The 14,182-nt window shown below is 42.8% G+C and overlaps 1 long non-coding RNA gene across 1 annotated transcript; it reads right to left on the bottom strand.

Annotated features, from left to right (window-relative positions):
* Positions 1 to 6,596: 6,596 nt before the first annotated feature.
* LOC144888854 (uncharacterized) lies at positions 6,597 to 13,119 on the bottom strand. Its single transcript, XR_013621416.1, has 3 exons — positions 12,655 to 13,119; positions 9,636 to 9,760; positions 6,597 to 7,650 (listed from the first exon to the last, which is right to left on the bottom strand). It is a non-coding gene; the product is annotated as an uncharacterized LOC144888854 (long non-coding RNA).
* Between the last annotated feature and the right edge of the window lie 1,063 nt (positions 13,120 to 14,182).

The following is a 14,182-nucleotide window of genomic DNA, read 5'->3' as shown; positions in this document are numbered from 1 at the left end:
AAATTTGGTATAAGTATTTATGATGCAAAGATGAACTGATTAGATTTTGGAGTGAAGAGGTCAAATATCAGGGGGGTTGTAAAATTTTAAAAATTAAAAAAAATTACGAAGTTAAATTTCTGTTTCCATGCCAACTTGTGAACAAGTGATGGGATTTTGAGCAAATTTGTAAAGGTGGGCGCGATTCGGAAATTTTAAGTCCGCTTACCGCTTATCCGCTCCGCCAGCCCGTGTAGTCCGATTCGCTTATCCGCTTCAGCGGCCGAAAATCTTAGTCCGCTTACCGGTTATCCGCTTATCCGCTTCGATTCGATTTTTTAAAAGCGCTTCGACGTTTTTAAAGCGATTTTTGACGTTTCTAAAGGGAATTTAATGCTTTTTAAGCCTAAATAGCCATTTCTAACTACTACAAAGACAAACAAAGCTTTTAAGATCAAAAATATACATTTTTATTTAAATAAAATTTATTCAAAATGTATTGAAATAAAGTTTTCCACTCGACTCTACTCTACTCTACAGTTAATTTAAATATAATTTTAATATATGCAAGTTACATTAAAGAAAAATCAATTTGCCCGTCCTTTCTTTGACAAGAGAGTCTACTAGGCAACAGACTAGCAGTCTGTTGACTAGTCCTCGTCTTCCTCCTCCACCTCGTGGGCCTTCTTGAGGATTTGGAGGTTGCCCTTCATGAAGACGAGAGCCTCGAAGTTCGGTGCAGCCAGGGCCGACCTCTTAGGCCTGAGGATGTCCGACCCGTAGCTGAACACGCGCTCGACCGAGGCAGAGCTCGGGAGCGGCGTGTTATGCCTGAGAAATAGAGTTACCCAAGCATCACGGAACTCGAGCGGGAAGAGATTGGGCGAGAGCCCCGGGTTCCCCCTCAGCGGCTTCCTCGACCAGTTGTTGACCTCTTCCCTGATCTTCTCCTCGAGGTTCTCCTCCTGCTGCCCCTCCTCCATGGCGAACAGGTAGTCCGTACTGCTCGAGCCGGGCTGGACTGCTGGTTTGCGTCGCTCGTGTGCCTGTCCCTGGCACTGCCGCTGGGCTGGAGAGTCAGAAATCTCTCCATCTTGACGTTATTGCCGCTCTAGCGTCCAATAAAATATTCAGTTTTCACTTATTATTCACTTAAATAAATATTCACAATTCTAGAGTAACGGCTCAGGCTAACAGCTGATTTGGCGAATCGCGATGCGCTTTAATTTTTCGGTAGTCCGCTTACGCTTATCCGCTTCGGTTTCCGGGGGTTGTTCCGATTCGCTTATCCACTTCGAAAACGTTAGTCCGCTGCAGCGGATAAGCGGATAAGCGGATAAGCGGACTTTCGAAGCGGACCGCCCACCTTTGCAAATTTGGTATAAGTATATATGATGCAAAGATGAACTGATTCGATTTTGGAGTGAAGAGGTCAAATATCAGGGGGTTTGTAAAATTAAAAAAATTACTAAGTCAAATTTCTGCTTCCATGCCAACTTGTGAACAAGTGATGGGATTTTGAGCAAATTTGGTATAAGTATATATGATGCAAAGATGAACTGATTCGATTTTGGAGTGAAGAGGTCAAAGATCAGGGGGTTTTGTAAGATTTTGTAAATAAATTAAAAAACTAAAGAGTTTTACTAAGTAAAATTTATGTTGCCATGCCAACTTGTGAACCAGTGATGGGATTCTGACCAAAGTTGGTACAAGTAGGTTTTATGATGCAATGATGAACTGATTAGATTTTGGAGTGAAGAGGTCAAAGATCAGGGGGTTTTGTAAAATTTAAAAAATTAAAAATTTTACTAGGTAAAATTTATGTTTCCATACCAACTTTTGAACAAGTGATGGGATTTTGAGCAAATTTGGTATAAATATATAATTATGATGCAAAGATGAACTGATTGGATTTCGGAGTGAAGAGGTCAAAGGTCAGAGGTCACGGCAGGTAAAAATGTGATAACTTGTGAACAGCTGAATGAATCTATCTATAATTCCAGTAATCTCTGTGTGTATGTTTGTATGTTTGTATGTTTGTATGTTTGTATGTCTGTGACCGCTGTTTCTCGACAACCACGGGTCCGATATACTTTAAACTTGCCAGGTATATTGCTGGGGACCCGAGGATGTGCCTTTTCAAGGTTTCATATTAATCGGACAAGTAGTTACCGAGCTATGTCCAAAAAACGATTCAACCAATCAGAGAGCAGCGAGTTGTCACGTGTGCCGAACGTGGCGAACAGACTCTGCCTCGGACGGCACATTTGAGAGCGTATTCATTTATTTCACGTTGGCAAACTATGTTGGCGTTAAACTATGTTTTAAAACTAATTAAAACTACTATCTATAATTCCACGGGTCCGATAAAAAACACCGTACTCGCAAGCCGTTCGCTTTGAACCAAACCATTTCATGTAAATAGAGGGGGGGGATTGTCACCGTACTCGCAAGCCGTTCGCTTTGGACCAAACCATTTCATGTAAATAGAGGGGGGGGGATATAATTTTAGATATATATATAGTACGGGCATGCCCTAGTTTAAAACAAATTTGGTACAAGTTTTTAGGTAATAGCTTGTTTTAGATCGTGTAATGTCTTTGTTATAAAGATACGGACACGCAGAGGGCATCAAGCACCATCTTTATTCCAGGCAACGGCAACAGAGGCGTCACTCGGTAGTACACGGCACTCCAGATAGTAACACAATATGTTAAATGAACACACGTTTTGGTGTTTAATTTGGTTGTTTATACTCCTAGATTTTTAAACCGCAAAGTACACAGTCTCTGAAAAGACCGTCTGGACAACTCTCCCATCTACTCTCTCAACAATCCTCTCCAAGAAGTTCTGTCACTCAAGCTTTTGGGTTTCACAGATGTGCGGTTGGAATTGGTTGTGGTCCACGCTCGACGATCACCGGCTGGCCAGATGCGAACCCCCGACTCCGCTGCACGGAGCCACATGCCCACCAGGAGACACAACCACGGCGCCCACCAGGAGACAGTGACCAGACACAACAGACTATCTGCCATGATCTTTCCTGGGAAAACCACATTTCAAATCTGGCCTCCAAAGTCAGTCACCGACTGGGCATCCTCCATCGTGCGAAGTCCTTCCTTGGCACACATGAGATCCTTGCCACACACAAGGCTTTCATCCGCAGCTCAATGGAATACTGTTCTACCCTCTGGGCCGGTGCTCCTGCCTCACACCTAACTCGTCTTCACGCTGTTGAAACCAAAGCTTTCAGAATCATTGGAATCTTCCACGATGAAGTTTATTTTGAGGGCCTTTCACTCACTCACCGCAGGAAGGTTGGTGGTCTTTCTGTCTTCTACCGACTCCTCTCCGGCCTTGCTCCCCCTGCTCTCTCTGGGCTTTGTCCCCCAAATATTCCTACAGGTCGCACAATATCTGCCAGCAACCCTCTTATGGTTAAACTGCCAAAATCAAGACTCTCTGCTCACCTTCACTCTTTCATTCCTCTTTTCTCCCGCCTCTGGAACAAACTCCCTCACTCTCTTCAATCCCACTCCACCCTCCAAGTCTTTAAAACAGCTGTTCACCACCATCTATTATCTTCCCCCATCCAAAACCTTGATCTTTTCTACCCCCGTTAAAGCACCCCAAATCCACCTCTTTCAATCCCCAACTTCTTTCCTGAAATTCCTAGTCGTGTTCATTTGTTTTATACCGTGTACCCCTCCCTCCTCCCCCAGCCCTCGCCCTTCCACAGATCTACCGACGTCCCTGTTCTCTTATGTTGTTGTGCTTGTGTGCTTCCCTCTCTCCCCCTCTTCTCTCCCGCTCCCTTCATTGTATGTTTTGTGTGTCTGTGCATGTTTTCATGTTCAATGTGTTAGCTCTTACACGAGCCTCGACTCGATACAAAAAATAATAATAATAATAATCGTCGACGATCTTTTCGTGGGTCAGGAATGCAAAAACACGACATCTGAATTATGTGGGCAAATTTCTCGACGATTCAAACAGTTACAAGTTTGGCACATCGGCATCTTGAACGCGAGAATAATTTGTGATGGAACGCAGACGTACATGTCCATCAATGAGTTGTGCAACTTTAAGGCAATGAAGTCATGGCTGTCATGCAAATCACCGGAAGTAATCATTTGCATAACGGAAGTGAAAATAGTCCGATTTTAAAACATGATAATCCGACTTAGCATTCCACAGAAAAATATATTTTTGTGCTAATGGGTCAGGAATATCAACTTCTTAAACATATTTCTTCAAAAATCTCATGATTTTGTCCCTTTAAACGCGTGATATTTGTTAAAGAGAACACAACAACAACGACGACGACGACGACGACGACTCGAGGATCTCGGTGCTTTTTGCAATAATTGACTATCAGTATCAACAACCCAACTCAGACAATCCTTCTTTCCCCGATCCCTCCGTGAATGAACCAGATACTGCAGATCTCTTCATTGTATGAACTAGCGTGACTCGGCGCGCTCCACGCGCCTCACCACACGTCGTTTCAGAGGGATATGCATCTTTGACCATTTCGGTGTATTTTGGGTATTTTGGGTCTTCATGGTGTTTTGGATATTCAGGGCCATTTGGCCTTCAGGGTCTTTTGGGTCTTCAGGGTCTTTTGTTTTGGGTCTTCCAGGTCTTTTGGGTCTTCCGGGTGTTTTGCGCCTTCGGGGTGTTTGGGGTTTCGGGGTGTTTTGGGTCTTCGGGGTGTTTTGGGTATTTTGTGGCTTTGGGGTCTTTTGGGTATTTGGGGTGTTTTGGGTCTTCGGGGTGTTTTGGGTATTTTGGGTATTTTGTGTCTTTGGGGTCTTTTGGGTCTTTGGGGTGTTTGGGTCTTCAGTGTCTTTTGGGTATTTAAGGGTATTTTGGGTCTTCAGGGGTCTTGGTGGTCTTAAGGGTCTTGGGGGAATTAAAGGGTCGTCAAAGATCTGAGGGGTCTCAGCAGTCTAAACGTAATTAAGAGGGTTAATTAAGAGGGTGTTAATTTTATTTGAAGAAGAAGAAGACGTTTTCGTCGCATATAAACAAATATACATAACGACATAACTAGCTATATACGCTTACTCTATTATAATAAGATAATTAAAACACAACTAAATCAATCTAATTCCCAGTCATGCGCATACTTACCGTATATTCATGAACCTATAACGCTCTATAAGAGCTCGGTTCATATTGAAAGAAGAAGAAGAGGCGGGAACGGGAGAAGCATGATAATAAAGTGACGACGACGACGACGACGACGACGACAAAACTAAGGATGCTGAGCAAACTACACCCCCCAGCGCGCTGTTGTGTTGGTTGGACGTTCAAGGTGGCATTCTTTGATTTGTTAAATTTGGTAAAGACACGCAGGTTGGAGGTACGTGTTGATTAATTTTATTGACCCGCGAACGAGAAAACATCAGAACCTTTTATGACATTAACAGACCCACACGCTTCTGAGTGCCACTGCCACCCACGCTCCCTGCTTCCGGTCCGGCGTTCTTGGGAAGACGAAAGTGGGTTTTGTGTTTCCGATATTGTACCTCCCTTGAAGGATGACGAACACAGTAGTGATGAATATATATTTGTGAAGGTCACTACAAATCCAGGCAGACGCTCTGGTTGATTGCGTTGGGGTTAAGCTAATCAGTAGCACCGTGACACATGTCGTTATTGGAGACTGACTCAGGGAGTGTTGCGACGTCTTCTGGGTGTCGCCATGAATATATGTTGTTCCCCATGGGGTGTACTTGGCAATGAGCCGGGCTAGGAGATATAGATGTGTAAAGTGTTGGTTTTTCCAAAATGACGCCGTACCACGTACCTATGACGTCATAATTATCATTAAACAATAATATAGGAGGAGGCGCTCCTATGGTGAAAATTTCCTGACAATCGGACTAACCGTTGCAGAGGAAAGCATACTCACGTTCTGTGCAGCCAAACAAGCAGACAGACAAATGAGAAATCACTCATAGAGCGACACTTTGCAAAACAGAACGAAGTAGAATGGCACTCGGTAGAGCTTCCTTCTGACCTCAAAAATAGTTTGTGGTTGAATTAATTGACCTGAGATGCAAATCGTCTTCAAATTTTAATTTTATTGGATGAAAATTGACAATTTCAGAAATTAGACCTATGTTGACCTTTTGGCCTGTTCTGATCTCAAAAATAGCTGGTGGTTGAATTCAGTTAGCTGATGTGCAAATCCTATTCAGATTTCAAGTCAATCAGATGAAAATTTAGGATTTTAGAAATTTGAAAAAAAGTGGTTGACCTTTGGCCTATGTTGACATTTTGACCTTTTGACCTCAAAAATATATTGGATTTTGTCGGACTACGAACTCTACCGTTTGGTGAAGTTTCGTGAAGATCGGTTTCAAATTGTGACCTGTCGGCAACTATAAGTGAGTGGACAGACAAACACACACAAACAAACACACACAAACCGGAGTGATCAACATACGTGCAAATTTTTTTTTTTTTTTTTGCCAACTAACAAACAAACAAACGACCCAAATGCAATATCCTCTCCTCTAGCGAGGCCAAAATGACAATCTCTTATTTTGGTACTTATTGGCATTCTGATGATTGGTGGTAGCTGTATATAGAGGGACATGGGCACATTGGGGTGAAGTGATCTTTTATTGTGTGTTCCTCATGAGTCACACACAACAGTTTCAGTTAGTCTTTTATTCAAGTAAAAAGAAAAGTAAAAATAAATTGATATTATGAAAAGTGTTATTTCCTTGGAAGGGAGAAAGCCTGTTAACAAGTGAATTATCTGAAATTGGGAAGACTTTAAAGCAACTTCCATTGATCTGAAAGACGTAAAGCTGACAGGGCTCACGATAGAATCTGGAACCGATCTTTGTCGCAAGGAAAACAAAATCCATTTTAATTCTGTTGGATTTTCTGAATTCCAATTCTGCTGGGCACGCGCACCAAGTTCACTTTGCAGTCCATCTGGAGTCCAGACGTCAAGATGATAAATTTTTGTTGAGATGTTCCAGGCTGGTATAAGTATTTTAACGGGACCCTCAGTCGCAATGACTCAGCTGACGAAGATGATATTGAGGTATAAAGGTAAGGCAAACCCACACAGTTATCTGCATTTCACTTCAAGAAATATTACAATAGGTTGGGCATCTCGTGCAATTCCAGGAGGTCCGGGAGGAAATTTGCTCATAATCCCATCACTTTTTCAAAAGTTGGCATGGAAACATAAATTTTACCAAGTAAATTTTTTTATTTTTTTATTTTACAAAACCCCCTGATCTTTGACCTCTTCACTCCAAAATCTAATCAGTTCATCTTTGCATCATAAAACCTACTTGTACCAACTTTGGTCAGAATCCCATCACTTGTTCACAAGTTGGCATGGCAACATAAATTTTACTTAGTAAAACTTTTTAGTTTTTTAATTTATTTACAAAATCTTACAAAACGCCCTGATCTTTGACCTCTTCACTCCAAAATCGAATCAGTTCATCTTTGCATCATGCCCGTGTGTTGAAGCACTCCTGGTCCAATGAGACGAAGCAAAAGACTGTGTAGGCCTTTGTGACTTTTCGCAGGTGATCAGTGTCACAGCACCTTATTCCTTGATCCATGAATAGTTTCTTTCTTCTGAAGAAGCATTATGGAAGCCTCTTTGTTTTGTGGTGATCTTTGCACATCCTAGAATAAAAGAAAGAGCATTTTGGTTTTTTAGGACACCTCAACAATCATTTGACAACTGTACCATGAGTGTAAGCAAACAGATTAAGTTCAGCATCATCTCTTCCCTGAGGTTAAACTTGAAATTAAACTTGAAATTAAAAGCCCTGAGGTTAAACTTGAAATGCAGGTTTTTTTGGAAACAGGAGTTTTGTTTTTTAAAAAGGTGTCAATTTTAGTTCCTTGATAGGATAAAGTAGGAACAAAGTTTCATTGCAAAAGATAATTTCGTGACCAAAAGGTTTCATTTTAAAATCAGAAATTTGAAATCCTGTATGGGTGCAAAGAGCATTTTCGAGCATATCTAAGGGTATTCAACAACAGTTCTTGGTTTCAAAAAACAACGTGTACAATGTATTGGAAAAGCACTGTTTAGGTATACTGTATACATTAAGATGGCTGGCTTAAGATCTTAGGGTCTTTAGTTCGAGCCCTGTCGTGCTGTTAAATAACACCAAGTGGGTTGACTCAGCCTATCATCCTTTCAAGGTCGGTAAAATGAGGACCAGCTTACTGGTAACAGGGGGCACCACATCAGCGGCACAGCAGCCTACCCCGCAATGATGCAGTTTCTTTACAAGGGTTATACTGGGTGGTTTGCCACTGCCTTCCCATCAGTAGTTTATACGGGAATTTGGGCATCGTGCCGACGATAGCTTGCCTGCTCCTGATGAAGGATCGTTAATGATTTTTAACGTCCAACAACCAATTCCGGCAGACGGGACGCCCGTTTAACGTCCATCGGAGGGATGACACACATTTATGAATCACCTGCCTGTGAAACACCGGGATTACAGCTTATAGGTGGGTTGGGATTCAAACCAAGGCTGGACATATGTGTGTGTATATATATATATGGCGGGCTTACTTGTCGATCGCTCTGCTCGGGTTCTGTTGGCATGCATGTCGGTTACTGTTGTTGTTGTTGGCGTAACGAGGGTTTTTATGGCGGTCTTGTTATAAAAACGTAGGGAAAAACCACAGGAGGCAATCACATACTGGGGAAACTAATCTTAACCCCGATCTAAATAACACAAGCTCCACACCCGTGTGAAGACACCTAAAGAATCTTAAGCTCGCAGTTTTCTCCAGCTTAAATACATCGAGATTGGCTTCCTACTCGCATGCGGTCCATGTTATCCTACACAGTTCTTTCTCCACTATGGTATCCCATCACCTACCCCCACAAACGTAACAATATGTTTATATATTTTTTATTTATTCAACAAAAGTTGCATTGTCGTAAAAAAAATAAAGAATTTAAGTTAATTCCTATAATCTACTGTTTTCAAAATCAACCTTCGGGTAATCTACCTCTTTTGTAGTCGACATTTCAAACTCCAAATTTTTGGTATTTTGGTTGCTGTTTCAACTTTTCCGGATTTAAAATGTCGCTTTAGCATTGCATTTTTATTAATTCAAGGCATTGTGAAATTTTCCACTTCACTGCTCAATTCCGATTGTCCAACTCGAGATGGTGTGATGTTCGTCGTGGGCCCACATCACATTTTTTTTTGAACAGCAAAAGCTCATTTGAGCAGCAAAAGCTCATTTGAATAAACGTAATATGGGACTAAACCCGTGACATCGCCGATCAACAAGCTTTTCACAATAGCTCTGTGGTGTGAGAAGATAAGCTCCGGAAATCGTTTGGGAGATTCTTCAAATTCCTAATGTGCAATAGGGTATAACGAAATCTCCACAAACGTTGTTAGCTTTCATGTGCAATGTTGTATAATGTATGCAAATGTTTCAATGCCACCCATATGCCCCACTGGGATTTTTTTCTCTTTTTCTCGACTCTTTCTAAGAGTACGTTATTGGCTGTGCTGCTGAGCCATAACCGTGACTTGCTGTGATTTTCATGGAGAGAACAAAATGGTTCCATCTACGGTCTTGCATATTTACCTGCACACATTGTCCCATATTATTACACACTGGCTCACCTGTATTGGTTGTGCTTGTTGGCTTTTTTGGGGGCCTTCCTGACCAAGGTGTAGTTTATCACAGTTCTGCATCTGAACACCGGGGTGTTGTGCCACATAATCACCATTGTTTTTCCAGTGGGCAGCTGGAAGGAAAGGAGGACCAAAAGCACTCTTTAATACTCATGGAGTATTTCAGGCTCCTAGCAGAGCTTGTACAAGTATTACATAGAACACGGATATTTGTGTATATTTTATGTGCTTATAAGGACATTACCAAAGAATGCACAGATAAACATCACATATGGTATTGAATCTGTGATCCCATAAGCCATAATCAGGAACAAGGTGCTGAGATGGAACAATAAATCAAATGAACAAACCGAAGGGCATATAAAAGATTGTTACTGTATTAAAACTTTGGTTTTATTGTCTGGATAATAAACATTCTGCAGTGTGTTTGAAAGTGGCGTACAGGAACATTTAAGTCAACATGGTGGCCATGGTATCAAAGAGAGACACAAAGCGCCCCTCCCTTTATATTATTGGATAAAATGCCAGGGGCCCTTTTATATAAAGGTATGTGCCATGTGGCAAAGTAGAGAAAGGAAGGCACATTCCATAACTTATAGAAAATGGCGAACAATGGAAAAGAAGGGACATTCAAAAAAATCTCGTGTGCATGCTGGACTACCCTTGTGTTCTTAGGAGGAACCAAGTAATGCTCTAGAAAAGTTAATATAATGGGGTGCCAATTTGATTCATACAGCTACATGAAGAAGTAAATGTATTTTATTTGCCAGATGTAGGGCATCCCTTTGTGTGAACGAATGTGTGTTCACTACGGTCTATTAAATACAGAAGATGTCTAATAAATAAAGAAGATGTAAGCACACCTGACACTAGGCCGAGGCTTCAGACTTTGGCATGCTCACAAGGCTGCACAATTGAATAAACTGTTCCAAACGGTCATATTTGACGGTCTTTTTACGAGTATATATTTACATATACAGACTTGGCATTTAATATGGAATATATATTTTTTTCTTGACTTGCGTTTAATTTCTGAACTCAGTATATCAATCTGGTGAGTTTCTTTTACCCTTCGGTGATGTCTTTGTTGAAAGAACCATGTCACTGATTGTCTTTCGCAGCAAGAAGTCAAAAACAGGATTATATCACAGGTGGCGTGACAAAATGTAAGGACAGGTACATTTGATGATTGGCTTCACAATCGGGTATATAAGGGTTGTTGCGTTCTGTATTAGTGGAAAACAACTGCTGCATGTCTAAAACAGTTATTGCGGCTTCCTCTGGAGATGGTCCGTCAACTCGACAATGCTGTTTGTCATGGAGTGGTGGCTTTACGAAATTCTGGCATGAAACAGCGTGCTATTGCTCGGCAGTATGGCATCACTCAAGGTCAGGTGTCAAAGATCCTGAAACGAAATGCTCAGAGGGGTGTCCCTACTCCAATACCGAGGCCAGGACGTCCACGCAGAACCACAAGGAGAGATGATCGCCAGTTGCACCGGTTAGTCTGCAATGGCCGTACCAAGTCAGCGAATCGGCTTAGGGCTGAGTGGCAGCAACTGACAAATGTGCCTGTATCCAGAAGGCTAGTCAACCAACGACTGGTTCAAGCAGGCTATCGTGCCAGGCGTCCCCTGAGAAAGCCACGCCTGACCAGACAACACAGCCAGCGCCGATTGCAGTGGGCCAGAGAGCACCGTCAATGGCAGCCAGGATACTGGAATCACGTGACCTTCAGTGACGAGTCTAGATTTCTGGTCTATCGTCAAGATGGCCGCGTCCGAGTGTGCAGACAAGTGCATGAAACCCACAACGAAGATTGTATAGTGCCAAGAGTCCAAGCTGGAGGTGGTGGGGTGACCGTTTGGGCTGCTTTTCATGCAGGGGGCAAAACTGACCTGGTTGTTATGAATGGAAACCTGAACCAGTTCAAGTACAGGGCCATTCTGGAAGAAACATTGCTTCCATTTGCTCATGCAGCCTTTCGAGGAAACTTTGTCTTCCAAGATGACAATGCATGGCCTCATCGTGCTCGCATAATCCAACACTTTCTTGCTGACCGTGGTGTAGAGCATATGGAGTGGCCTGCCATGTCCCCGGATATGAATCCGATAGAGAACTTGTGGGCAGAATTAACACGTCAAATCGACAACTTGGACCAGCAGCCGACCTCTGTGCGTGAATTGCAGCAGACTATTGTCACTGCATGGCAAGCGATTCCTGTCCAAACCTTTGGCAAATCTCGTGAACAGCATGCCTCGACGTGTGCGTGCTCTTCTGAATGCTCGTGGGGGTTACACGAAGTACTGAACTGAAATTTGACTGTCCGTAATCCCAGTCATAATTTAGCTTTTGTTTTTGTTGAAAAAAGATTTGGCTAATGTGCAAAATAAAGAGATACTTCTGGAAAACGTACAGAAGTTTAACACAGTACTGTCCATGAATTGAGTTCGATATCAGTTTGCATCACTTTCGAGGATCAATTTATTTGCTTCGAAATGTCAAATGTGGTTTTTGTTTCTTTTAAAGGTCACATTAACAAAATCTAGAATAATTTCAACATAATTCCAACGAACTTTTGGTTCTAAGACATCTTGAAAAGTAAGTTCACCCCCACAAAAAAAATATTCCATATTAAATGCCAAGTCTGTATATACACAGGGTGTTTATGAAGTCTCTATCTATTTCAGGGAAATAACGGATAACTAAGTAGATCAGGACTTTATAAACACCCTATATATGCAGCCTGGGATGAAGAGGATAAGTAAGTATATATACATATACAAAAACAATTTTAAAACCGCACATTATTTTGCAAGTGCCGACTGCCGATCAGCTGAAATGAAGGAAAACCCCGTGGATTTTTGGGCAACGTGAAGAAGAAGAAGAACCAAACAGAGATGTCATGCTGCACGTGGTGTTTTCACCGACAATGTTCACATTTACAATCATTGCAATCGTTTTAAACTCCAAACGAACGACAACATTTAATAGTTAAATGTCTCACTTCTGATGAAGAGACCGTTGGAGGCAGGACCACAGAAATGCAAAGCATTCATGGCGCTGGATCACTGATGGTGCTGGATCGCTGATGGTGCTGGATCGCCGATGGTGCTGGATCGCCGATGGTGCTGGATCGCCGATGGTGCTGGATCACTGATGGTGCTGGATCGCCGATGGTGCTGGATCGCCGATGGTGCTGGATCGCCGATGGTGCTGGATCGCTGAGGGTGCTGGATCGCCGATGGTGCTCGATCGCTGATGGTCTCGGTGGAGAGGAGTTTGCAGTGAAATGGCTTACGTGATCAGGACGTGTGGATTTAAATACGGGTAGGGCTGGGAGTGACGTAACCAGTTTGTCCGGCCAAATGCTGGGAACACATGCCGATGATCTAAGAAAAGAGAAGAGAGTGAAAGTTTTGCAAAATCTGCTGCAGGGTAAAACCAGGGATTTATTAGATCAAGAAAAGAGGAGGTGGGGGCTGCAGGGTCGGATTTGGGGGAGGGTAGGGTTCTTAGTGGTGACATAGTTGTGACTTAGTGATCTTAGTGGTGACTTAGATGTTCCCCATTAACTTGCCCTCGACCGCAAAAGTACAAAAAGGGAAGGATGAGGAGTACCATTTATTATCACCATATAACTTTATCTAAAGTTGTCGTAAAATTACTTTCAAAAGGCGTTAATACCTTATCACAACGAGATACTCACGAAAGTCTAAGACAAACCCCAAATACGAAAACGTAATGTATGTATGTATGTATGTATGTATGTATGTATGTATGTATGTATGTATGTATGTATGTATGTATGTATGTATGTATGTATGTATGTATATATGTACATATGTACAGTCATGTGAAAAAGTAAGTACACCCCATGTAAAGTTTTGACTTTTTCAACATATTTCAACATACAGCTATTTGATCTTCATTTCAACAATATTGATAGATAAAGGTGATATTGTGGGAGCTGTGTTCGCACGATAAAATCGGACAAAATGGACGACGCCAGGAATTAGGTTTCTCTGAGCTATTTATTCCCAGCTCACTCAAACGAACTCCAAAGCACTGAATCAGCCCATCGAACGGGCGGCAATATATATCAGAAACTCAACACACAAAAGCCACGCCTCTCAGGCGGGGCGTGGTATGCAAATAGATAAGCCACGCCTCTCAACGGGGCGTGGTATGCAATGCAAGCGTTCGCCCGGTAAAGGCAAGTCTCAACACGCCCGGGCGAGTCCGGACACGTGACCGCTCGCCGGTTGCGTCATCGGCCGGTGCAGGGTAATTGTGTCATGCTACCGGTAACCGCTACACGCGCCCCCCCAGAATTAACATGCACCGGGGTCCGGGAGAGTCAGTTTGAGGGGGGTCTTGATGACCCGGCCGAAACGACCCCTGACAATTCGTGTGGAGGTGGTAGGTGGCGGGGCGTTGGATGGTCGGGCGGGGGGCCTGGTTGACGGGGGATGGCCCCGACGTGGAGGAAGGGCCAACCGTGGAGGTTGGTCGAGGTCCAAATGGGCCGGCTT

This window comes from Myxine glutinosa, chromosome 14, assembly GCF_964187855.1.
Source record: "Myxine glutinosa chromosome 14, kmMyxGlut1.1, whole genome shotgun sequence".
Lineage (NCBI taxonomy): Eukaryota > Metazoa > Chordata > Myxini > Myxiniformes > Myxinidae > Myxine > Myxine glutinosa.
Note: the sequence above shows the minus strand (reverse complement) of the source record. Positions and strands in the feature narration are given on the sequence as shown.